This window comes from Micropterus dolomieu, linkage group LG15 (assembly GCF_021292245.1).
Source record: "Micropterus dolomieu isolate WLL.071019.BEF.003 ecotype Adirondacks linkage group LG15, ASM2129224v1, whole genome shotgun sequence".
NCBI lineage: Eukaryota > Metazoa > Chordata > Actinopteri > Centrarchiformes > Centrarchidae > Micropterus > Micropterus dolomieu.
In genome coordinates, this window is record NC_060164.1 from 17,075,547 (window position 1) to 17,087,016 (window position 11,470).

Here is an 11,470-nt window from a genome sequence, read left to right on the forward strand (position 1 = left end):
ATCTGTGACACCACGACGGTGGAACGAGCTACCACACACCATCAGAGCAGGGGCGTCCCTCTCTAACTTCAAGAAGCTCTTGAAAACTCATCTCTTCCAAGAACACTTGCTCTTATAACACCTCTAACATCTAACATGCACTTCCTTACCTTGTATTGATTGCACTTTTTGTTAACTCTAACTTCTTGGGTATTCCCTAGGTATTTACCCCATTGATGCGATGTGCCATTAGCGCTTACTAGTATTTATTGCTGTTTTTATTAATATGTGTTGTCAGTTGTAGATCGCGTGCTGTATTTTATGCTCTGTTAATGATTGTATGTTGTTCCTCAAATGTAAGTTGCTTTGGATAAAAGCGTCTGCCAAATGATTAAATGTAAATAAATAATTATGTTTGGGGGGGAAATTAGCTTTCTGCTCATCCACTGAATCTTCTGGGGCGATACAAATATCGCCCTGCCAGTACAGCAGCGCAGCCAATAGTTGACAAGACAAGACAGCGTCCTCAAATCTGATGCCTGAAGGGCGATAAATTTATTGCCCTAAGCAGAGTCAGTCGGTGGTAGAGTAGGGACACCTGACGTTGTAGACAATGATGAATGCGGAACTCAAGACACAGGCTTTCAGCCGCCCACAAATTCAATAATATCTCTTCTTCAAAATCCATTTGAGAGGAGAACTTTGGTGGAGAAACCGCATGTCAAAAAGCTTGGCCCAGATCAACCTGACATCAAAATCAGTCAACAGGCTAGCAAGAAAGGTAAAACGTACATGCGAGGCTTCTTCTGCAATTGGTACAATAGAAAAGCTTGGCTAGCTAGATGCATTCATGTAAATACCGTATTTTGCTTCCCATCAGTGGTGTTTTCTCCCAGAAGCCAAGGGAAGCCAGGCTTCCCCTGTTTTTATCAGACTCTATTTATCATTTCAATAAAAACACAATGTTTTTAGTTTCGATAAATCTTATAAGCTGTTGCGGTCATCTCTTCCCCATTTCTCACTATCTTACAATAAGTGAAACAGCGCCCCTCTAAATGTTATGCATTGGATGTGTGGTGAAACACTATATTGCCTTCAGTCTGACTATGCGAGGAGGCCAGGCAGAGTTGCCATCCCTTTGTAAAAAAAAATTAAATGATTAACCAATCAGATGAGGCCACTTGTCATGCCACTGCCTAACTGTGATTAGTCAGAATGATGTGATCAACGTCATTCAGATGAAATAATGGAAGCTGTTAGCAACTTTAGCTGGTGCAGTTATGGCGGGTGGAGATTTTGAGTTTTTAGTTATAATAAATAGTTTTACTAAACTACCACTACAGCAGCAACTTAAGATTAAATCTGACGGAAGACCAAAGCCAAAACTGGAGCTGGGCGCGGAGAGAAAAAGGGGTTTTGGACATTCACTGAGGAAACTTATACAGTGTGGCTAGTTAGTAGCCCCAAACTTCGACTGACTGTTGTTGTGGAGGACAAAAAGCCAGTGGGAAATTCTATAACTTGGTTATTGACCACTTTGCCACCATGAAAGACAGGAGAATGCCCTTCCTTTTCAAATAGGGTGAGTGAAATGTCACCTCCTTCTCTCTCTGAACTTAACTGAACTGCAGCTATTTGTGCGATTTTTAATTTGGTTAAATTTGTTTTGCTTTGCTTGCTTGGATTTAGCTGTGAATGAATAGTCAGTTGAAGTAACTTTACTGTTTTTACTGCGGTTATGTAACGTCATGCATAGATAATGAGCACCACAAACAGCACCTGCCACAGGGCACTGGGCCAGGTTAGGCTACCTGAACAATTGTCTATACTCTGTTGGTCGGGTACTCGATTGGTAGTCTTCAGTGATGTTGTGTTATGAACATTTGGCCAAGCATTAAGAAGTATCTAGGCCTATCTGATACATGCACCACTATGCAAATGTCTTCAATCGTCTTCTGATTGAGCTTGTGAATGCTTCTTTTATTCTTAACCTGCACCATTAGCAGCGGGCTATGTATGCTATTTGGGGTGTGAGAGAGAGAGAGAGAGAGAGAGAGAGAGAGAAAGCGTACGCCTCAGTAAATGCAACTTTCAGTGTGTGTATTGATAACATATAGTGCGCATCTTTAAAGTTTGATTAAATTTTTGTGTACATTATACCCTGCACTGTAATAGCACAATGCATTACATAATTACCTTGCTTCCCCAAAAATTTACCCCACCCCACGCCACTGCTTCCCATGCTTGCGTTTTAAAACAACGGGGACGGATACAACATGGACTGTTACAGAAGTAAATAACGCAAAACATTTATCTGATTAAGAAGATTAAGAAGCATGAGTGTACAAGGGTACATATGGATAATACAGCTGCTAGGCAGCTTTAACATCGCCACACAACTGGACGAAAGCCATAGGATTGGGGTAGGGAAACACAATGAAGAAATTGATAAGAACAGACACGTTTATCAAAGATAATTGACTGTGTTAAATTCTGTGGGGCTTTTGAGCTGGCCTTGTGTTGGAGGAGCACCTTAAGACAGCTACCATTTTCAAAGCACTGCAAAACAAACTTTTGGATTGCATGCTGTCAGTTCTTAAAGATTACATTCTGGAGGAAGTAAAAAATGCAGATTATTTTGCTATTAAGGCAGATGAGACAACTGAGATTTCCACCCACTCCCAGTTGGTGCTTGTGCTATGGTACATCAACAAGGAGAACAACAGCGGTTGGCTACCGAGGTAAGCTGTATAGTTTATAGGCAGCTCTGAAGTGTTAAGATTTTTTTCTAGTGGTGGACAGTAACTTAAGTAGGCCTGCTGTACTGAAGGTATTTGTACTTTACTTGACTATTTTCTTTCCTGCCTTTCTATGTTTATGTTCACTGTTTATGTTTTTTGTGTAAGGAATTTTTTAATAATGGCATTAAATAACTATTTCACAGAGCACCGGTATCCGATTGTATTGGAACAGTTACTAAAAATTACTGGATGTGGCACGGCCCCACCTAAAATAATTTTCGCCAGCCGCCACTGGCTTTAGGGGTCATGGAAGAATGATTTTTTTCATTGTTGGACAGAACCAGGCAAGCTGTTTGCCCCGTTTCCAGTCTTTGTGCTAAGCTAAGCTAACTGGTGACTGGCTGTAGTCTAATATTTAAAGCCCCCTCCAGTGTATTTTGACATTTCTATGATATTTCATATTTTTTCACATTTCCTTAGAATGTTGATTACCCACATAGTTTACCAAATATTTTTTGACAAATAGCTTAATTTTGTGCTCGAAGTTGCAAAAATTGCTTAGTTGTTAAAACGGGGTTGTGACATATGACTATAGTAATTCCATAAGTCATACGTCATTCTCCAAGCTTGCGCAGGCGCACTGTCAGTTTTTGGTTGTCCACCCCCATTCTCTGTTTGAGAAAGAACGTTCACCAAAAACGGCAGTTAAACTGTCTGGAGGGGGACTTTAACTTTCAAATATCAGAGAGGTATTATCTCCTCTAACACTGCACCAGAAAGTGGTAAAATGTCAAACTATTCTTTCAATACTGGAATTGGACCTGTCTTAAATGATTTGTGACTTGAACTAGAAGAGAAGACTGCACCATTTGTTAATAGAAAACTGTAATATAAAAATCTAATTCTGCATTCTTTTTATTAATTTTTCCTTATTTGCCTTACCGTTAAAGAAAGACATCAGTATACTCACCCACATGTTAATCAAAACCTCAAGACCTTTGAATAATTGTCAATCACAAATCTCCATTTCAGCCTTCTCCCAGACTGCGGAAGTAAAAGTCATCCTGTTACAGCCACAAAACTGCGTAAAATGTCCATTACATTTCTCAAACTAGCTCACCATAATCAGGTGTTTGTAGCCAGACAATTATATTGTGGGTCCAGTCATTATCCCCTTCATTTCCCTCAATGAATATGCTTTGCTTTAAAAGGCATGAACAATCCACGTCACCAGAGCACTGTCAGTGAGGAAAATAATGAGGTGTTCAGGGAAATTTAATGGACATTTTATCTTTTTTCTTTCTCTGTTTAAAAAGATGGTCCCATTCATATCAGCAGTTTGGGAGATGACTCACATAGTAACAGTCAAAATGTCCCTGGGGTTCTGACTGGTGGGGATGGAAAATGACTTTATCATGACCTGTAGTTGACTTTGAACACGCAGTTTTTAAATATGTAAAGTAAATTGTAAAGTACTGTATGTGCCTGGTTGTGAGTAACTTACAGGGACAGTGAAGTTGAGAAAAAAAGGGGTTGAACTTTGAAGGCTCATAGCCAAACTGTGTAAGAGACATAAACATTTAGATATTCATTGTCACAGACCTTACATATTTAGCACTCTATGTCTACAGTATGTTATTTTTGTTTCTTCCTCACCTTTCTTGTTGAAATGTAGTATAATGTGCTAGTTTAATAAATTAATCTTTAATTTAAATATGTGATTAAAGATAATTTTAACCTCATCAAATGACATTAATTCCACGAGAATCAGAGGCTGCAGTTACTGCTACTTTGCTAAGCTAGGCTAGTTAATTTGTAGCATAATATATTTTTGTTACTGTACTTTTTTCTCCATTAGATTTAGTTGCAGCCTTATTTATGTGGTTTACGAAATTCAACTACTAAGATGTTGGAACATCAGAACCTGTGATGGGCAAGTTACTTTCAAAATGTTATACATTATAAATATTATAGATATATACTGGTTACTTTCATTTGAGAGTATTTATTTATATTACAATATTATTGTCTCTGAATTGTAATGCTTTACACTAATATTGCGTTACTTTTGAGTTACTTTCAGTGCTTTTCACGAACTCAAAGTCGCTTTACAGAGCAGATAAAGAAACATGACAAAAAAAAACAAAAAAACCCAGCTAGGGATAGAGATGGGTCTTAAGGCGGGACTGGAAAATGGTGAGGGACTCAGAGGTGCGGATCTCATGGGGGAGGGAGTTCCAGAGCCTGGGAGCTGCCCTGGAAAAGGCTCTTTCCCCAAAACTGCTGAGCTTGGACATGGACTTGGGGACGTAGAGGTGATCGGCTGAGTTGGATCTGAGGGACCGCGAAGGTTGGTAGGGGGAGAGGAGGATAGTGAGGTATGAAGGGGCCAGGTGGTGAATGGCTTTGTAGGTAAGGACCAGGATTTTGTATGTGATCTAGTGAGAAATGGGAAGCCAGTGTAGTTGTTTTAGGACTGGAGTGATGTGGTGCCAGGATTTGGAGCAGGTGATGAGTCGTGCGGCTGAGTTCTGGACCAGTTTTTCAGTGTTTTTATGTAGATTGAGTTGATACCTAGGAGTAGTGAGTTGCAATAGTCCAGCCGTGAAGAGATGAAGGCGTGAATGAGTCTTTCAGCAGCAGGGTGTGAGTGAGGGTCTGATTTTGGCAATATTTTGAAGGTGAAAGAAGGAGGTTTTAATGACACGATGGATGTGGGGCTCAAGGGAGAGGGTTGAATCAAAGATCACACCGAGGTTGAAGGCCTGGGGAAACAATGGTGCCGTCGATGATGAGAGTGGGGTTATTGGCTTTGCTGAGAGTGGATTTGGAGCCTATGAGGAGGAATTCTGTTTTGTTTCATTGCTGTTTAGTTTGAGGAAGTTGTGTTGCATCCAGGTTTTAATCGCCAGCAGACAGGAGTTGATGTGGGAGAGGGGCGGATTGTGTGGGGATTTGGTGCTGAGGTAGATCTGGGTGTCATCAGCATAACAGTGGAAGTTCAGGTTGAAGTGGCAGGTTGAGTATCTGACCAAGGAGGAGGATGTAGATGATGAAGAGAAGGGGGCCAAGTACGGAGCCTTGGGAAACGCCTTGGGTGACTGTGACTCTAGCAGAGGTGTGGTTATGAAGAGAGATGAAGTGGGATCTGTTGGAAAGTTAGGAACGGAGCCAGGTGAGTGCAGTACCTTCGATACCAAGGTCTTGGAGTCTGGTGAGCAGGATGTTATGGCTCACAGTATCGAAGGCTGCACTCAGGTCAAGAAGAATAAGGATGTTGAGGGAACCGGTGTCAGCAGAAGTGAGGAGATCGTTGAAGACTTTGAGGAGAGCAGTTTCTGTGCTGTGGAGGGGGCGAAAACCAGATTGGAAGGGTTGAAATTGGTTATTGGCATGGAGATGAGTTTGTAATTGTGAGGCGACTATATGTTCGAGGGTTTTAGACAGAAAGGGGAGGTTGGATATTGGGCGGTAGTTATTAAGGGAAGAGGGATCCAGACCAGGTTTTTTAAGGACTGGGGTGACAGCGGCAGTTTTGAAAGCAGAGGGGACGGTTCCAAGGGACAGTAAGGATTTAACAGATTTAAATGCATTGTGTTACTGAGATTGTGACGGGTATAAATGACGAAAATTTTATTAGTAATGCGTTATATTACTGCGTTACAGCAAAAAGCAATACGTTGCTGTAACTGTTACTTTTGTAACGTGTTACTCCCAACAATGATCAGAACAGATCTTTGAAAGATCAGCAGAAACAGGGAAAAGTGGGCATGTTAGCTTTAAAAGGACAGTAAGTGATTGTATTCCAGTACACTTGTTAAATTCAGTCAATATTTCGTCACAGCCCTGGCATTTTGAATGGAAAACAAAGAAAGTGGTGTGGACACACACTAAAATGTTTTTAAAAACAATCTGATTATATTTCCCTTTTCTATTTATATCTTATACCACCGTCACAAGCACCTTATTTAAAATAGATTGTTTATGCAATTGGGTTTATAGAAAAATACAAATAATTCTGTGTGAGGCACACCTGTTCTGACAGTGAGTCTGCAGAATTATTGATCAATTATTGGAACAGCCATCATATGATGCCCTTATCAATAACCAGATATGATAGTTATGGAGCATTTGTTGGAGCTTGTGGAAACAGCATCTGAAAGCAGGCTTTCCATCATTTTCATGACTATGGAGAGTTCAGATGATTGCAATTGATCTTCCTCCAGAGAGGATAAAACCCAGGCCAGAGGGGAAAAATGCCTCATAATTACAGAACCACGATGACTGATGCCATGGTTTAAATGCCAGTGTGATTGTCATCACCTATCCATTTTGCAATTCAGTACAGTTTCCCATACATATTTGAAAGAATTGAAGAACAATATAGTGTCATTTTTTTGTCGAAGATGTATGCTGACCTAGAAACCCATGCATATTAAAACTGCAAACTACTGGAATATAGAGATATTGAAAGGGCTCAGCAGAGTGAACTAATTAGTCCTTTGTTTTATAAGAATCTTTTTTTGCAAGCTATTGAGCATCCATATCATACACTGCAGTAGCTGTGGTTGAAATCAAGCACCATCCATTCTACGGATGTTACCATCTGCTCAGTTTGTGGTTCATTTGATGCAACACAGCAAATCAAATGAATTCAGAGTAGAATTTTTTCCCTTGTAAAACAGCACCTGCAACTACTCAGCTGTGGAGGAACTGAATAAGTGCTAATAAAGCGAGGCCACATAAAGTCTCACCACCCGTTATTTCAGTTACTCATTATTGTGGTTTGGTCATGTAATGATGGCGAGGTCCCATGTGACCAAGGGAAGACACACTTTTGCACAAAACTTACATTTTAAAGTGTATGTTTTCTACTTAGAAATGAAACCCCACAACATCCAAGCCGTGCTGCTGTACGATGAAGAAATGCTGTAGTGAAGTACATCTGTTTACAGTCTTTCCACTATTGTTAGCGTTGTATTGTAAACTGTTTAAAACTTCACTAATATAGAGCCTGTAAAGCATTGCTGAGCAGAGCGTGACTGCAAACATGTTGGAATGTTAACTGAAGCAAAGTGTAAACCAACCGTGAATAAAGCAAGTTTATAATGAAATATGACATTTATAATCAATAAATATTTAAGGTGGTCCCTCCAGCTTTGGCCTAATGCATAAATGAAGCTCTTTACATTAATATCATACATCATAATGATGTAATGACAATAGAGGACATAACACAAACACTGATTGTCTGTATTTGCTCTCACACTGCTGCACAGAAAAAAAGCATTTGGACAGCTTACAACATGTCAGTGTGGAATTTTCTGTCGAATAATGAAAGTAAAGTAGAACTTTAGTTTGACCTTGTTAATTATGACACGATGGCATTTCAGAGGAAGACAAGGAATCACCAAGTTCAACACAGTTCATTCTCTGGCGAGCACAAAAATGTAAAAAATATACAAAAATGTAAAAAATATAATAAAAATATAGCGGCAATACGGGATCCAAGCAATTCATGAAAAATGCAACATTTGACATTTTCAGAGGAGATGAACAGATGCAGACGACTTAAGAGATTAAAGTGATGAAAGAATTTGGACTTTGAGATAATTGGGAAAACGCAAACTTGATTTTTACACCATTATTGTATGTACCTAACTACTGGGTGACATGTTCAGCCCACCTGCAACATTTTGATTTAAAGTTTAAACTGCACAAACTCTTTTAAGCAGAGGAAAATAAGAAGAAAGGGTCACGGGATCCAACTAAAATAGAGAACTTGGACTCACTATGATCTGAACACCCCATTGTGAACACCCCAATCTGACTTGGTCACCTGTGGATTTGAACTGGAACTTCAGATCTGCAAAGTAAGTGACTTACTGACTGAGCTACTGGTGAGATGCTGTTTCCACACACCTTCTCACAAGTTGAGGTAGTGACGTCACATGTGCCAGACCTGGATAGTTTTCTCAGTTTAATGTTAAAACGCTTACAACAGTCAAGATGTTTTTGAGAAAATTCTGAAAAAAATCACACACCATTCTGCTGGTTTTGGGTGTGTTGTCAATTATTTTGATGGCATTTAATCCAAAACTGAGCAAAAAAGAATAAAGATACTGAATATCACTGCAGCCTCACCGTTTCACCAATTTGAAAACCCTTTGAGACACATCTGGAAAATGTCTGTGTTGATTTTGGTAGCGTTTGAAGAAAGACTGTGGAGATAAAGATGTAAATTGATTTAGCATATTCTGAAAAATATAGAGTGACTGACTTCTGAATTGACCAAAGTTTGGAGTGAGGCAAACGTCAGACAAAAATCATTGGATGTGCTGAAAAAAATTATTTTTTTGGAATGAGAAATGTCTAGAAATTTACATTTGTTGTAATAATCCACACCCAATTTGAGCAATCAAAATTATTTTGATAACTTTTGATCAGCAACGGCTGTACGTGATCCTTCCAAAGTTTCAGGTCGATTGGTGAAACCGTCTGCGACAGGATCTTTTTATCACGTTTTGAGAAACGTGATAAAAAGTCACAGAATTTGACATTTTTAGAGCAGAAGAAACATTGAAGCAAAGATGCAGTTGAATCCAGAGATTAAAATGATGAAAGAAGTTTGACTCTAAACAAAGCCGTTTTTGAGATAATTGCAAAAATGCAAAGTTGATTTTTATAGCGCCACCATGAGGTCTATGAGGGCCATCTTTTTGCCTGAGTAGTGGGTGTAATTTGCAGCCAATGTGCCAATTTTGGTCACTTATAGCAGAGAAAAAGAAGAAAGAAAGAAGAACAATAATCAGAACAAAAACAATTGGGCTCCAGCAGCTTTGCTAGATTAGATTTATCCTCTGGGGGCCATAAATACTTTATACAACAGTTTTCACATGCTGAGTAGTACTCAGGAGTAAACTGAATTTTGGTAGGGCTGGCATTAAATATGCACTCATTCACTCACTCACACACTCACACACTCACACACACACACACACACACACACACACACACACGCACACACACACACACGCTTGTCGGAATAGCTTTAATTTACCATTTCTCATAATTACTAACATTACAGAATCTTAATAAATAATAAAGCTTCCATACTTTGTTCTTTAGGTCGGCATGCAAAAGAGAAACAGTACACATTAAAAAATACTCCTCAAACAGTTGGTTGATCTCATTTTACTGATAATATTTGACTGAAAAACGTATTTTGTCAATTCAGTGTGAAAGCATAATGGTGGTGACAAGAATCATGCACTGCATGTTTTGCACAAAATACATTCTGTGCCATAAAATTAATTTTTTGTCACTTTTCCATGCCACAGATTTGTACCATGAACTCAAATTAATTTACAATAAGTATAATTACCTGTTTGTATAATAACCATATGCATTTGTAGAACTGTGGACAATGTGTAGTTTTAAGATGTTTGGTGAGAATTTATATATATAAAATGCACCATTGTGACATCTGCCTGGGATTTTGCATACGTAATGAAATTTCATATTACCGAGGTGATATCTCTCAATCTCTCTTTTTTTTGTAGTGGCCAAAATTACATGATAATACTCTGATGTGCTTCACGCTAGAAAACAACCCTGAAGACCTGAAGGATTGAAGTCAGGGTTGGTGACTGGAAGTGCCAAGAGAGTTTCTAGTTGAGACCTGAAAGGCCTGTTTAATCTGGCCCTGGACTGGATGGTTTTTATTTAATTTTGTTGTGTTCGTATGACACATGCCCCAAAGGTAAAGGCAAAGGCAAGTGGTGACAATGTTGGAAAATCAGACAAAGAATAAGGTTAATCAGGGTCAGTGTTTACCAGGTTTTAATGACAAATACCCAGCTTTATGTAAAAAGGAACTGATCGTTGTAAACTCATTTTACCCTGTGATTTAAACTCATTTTACTCTGTGATAAATCTGTGATTTTACAGTATGTTCCCATCAAAATACAGATCCTTTATATTATGTTTTATAAACTCCTAACCTATAGCACTCCTACCTAATATTTACAATAGGCATTTAAATATTTTAACAGCTAATAACAGTAGTTCAGCAATAACAAAATATCAGCTTTTTTTTTGATGATTCCTATTATAGCTAATCGTTTCCTATAGTGTTTAGTGTGACAGCTGTGGAGAGACAAGTGTCAGTATGGATCTGTTGTGGGAGGATGGTTTGAATATGATTGTATGAGCCTCTCTTCAACAAAATACTGAACTTCAAATGCACTTTTGAACCCAAACAGCGGCACTTAAGATGTGTGGCGTACTGTACCCGCACTGTGCCGGTGTTATGGTGAGGCACTTTTTGTTTGAACTTCAAAACAGTAGATCAGTCCATGAATAATTAAATGAAGGCGGAAAACTATTTGTTTGTTTCTGTTGTAGACTGAGATCTGCATTGACTTGTCCTTCTCTAAGAAAACAGGTCTAAAGGTTGTAGAGCAAAATGAATAATGAATAATGGTTAAAAAATAAAACCCATATTGAAAATGATTCGCCAACATTAAATTCTTCAATTCTACAAAGCACAAAGTTGTACTAAAAGAAGGTATTCACTTTAGAACAAAAAGCAATAAATCATCTGCATGCATTTTAAATGCTCTGTAAAGGATTTTTCACACAGGAATGGACACAAAGCTGCATATTGTGGTGATAGTATCTATTTTTAGTCATAATGTAGACTAAATAATCACTAAACTTTCCTTTATACAGAAATAAACAAGAAAGGC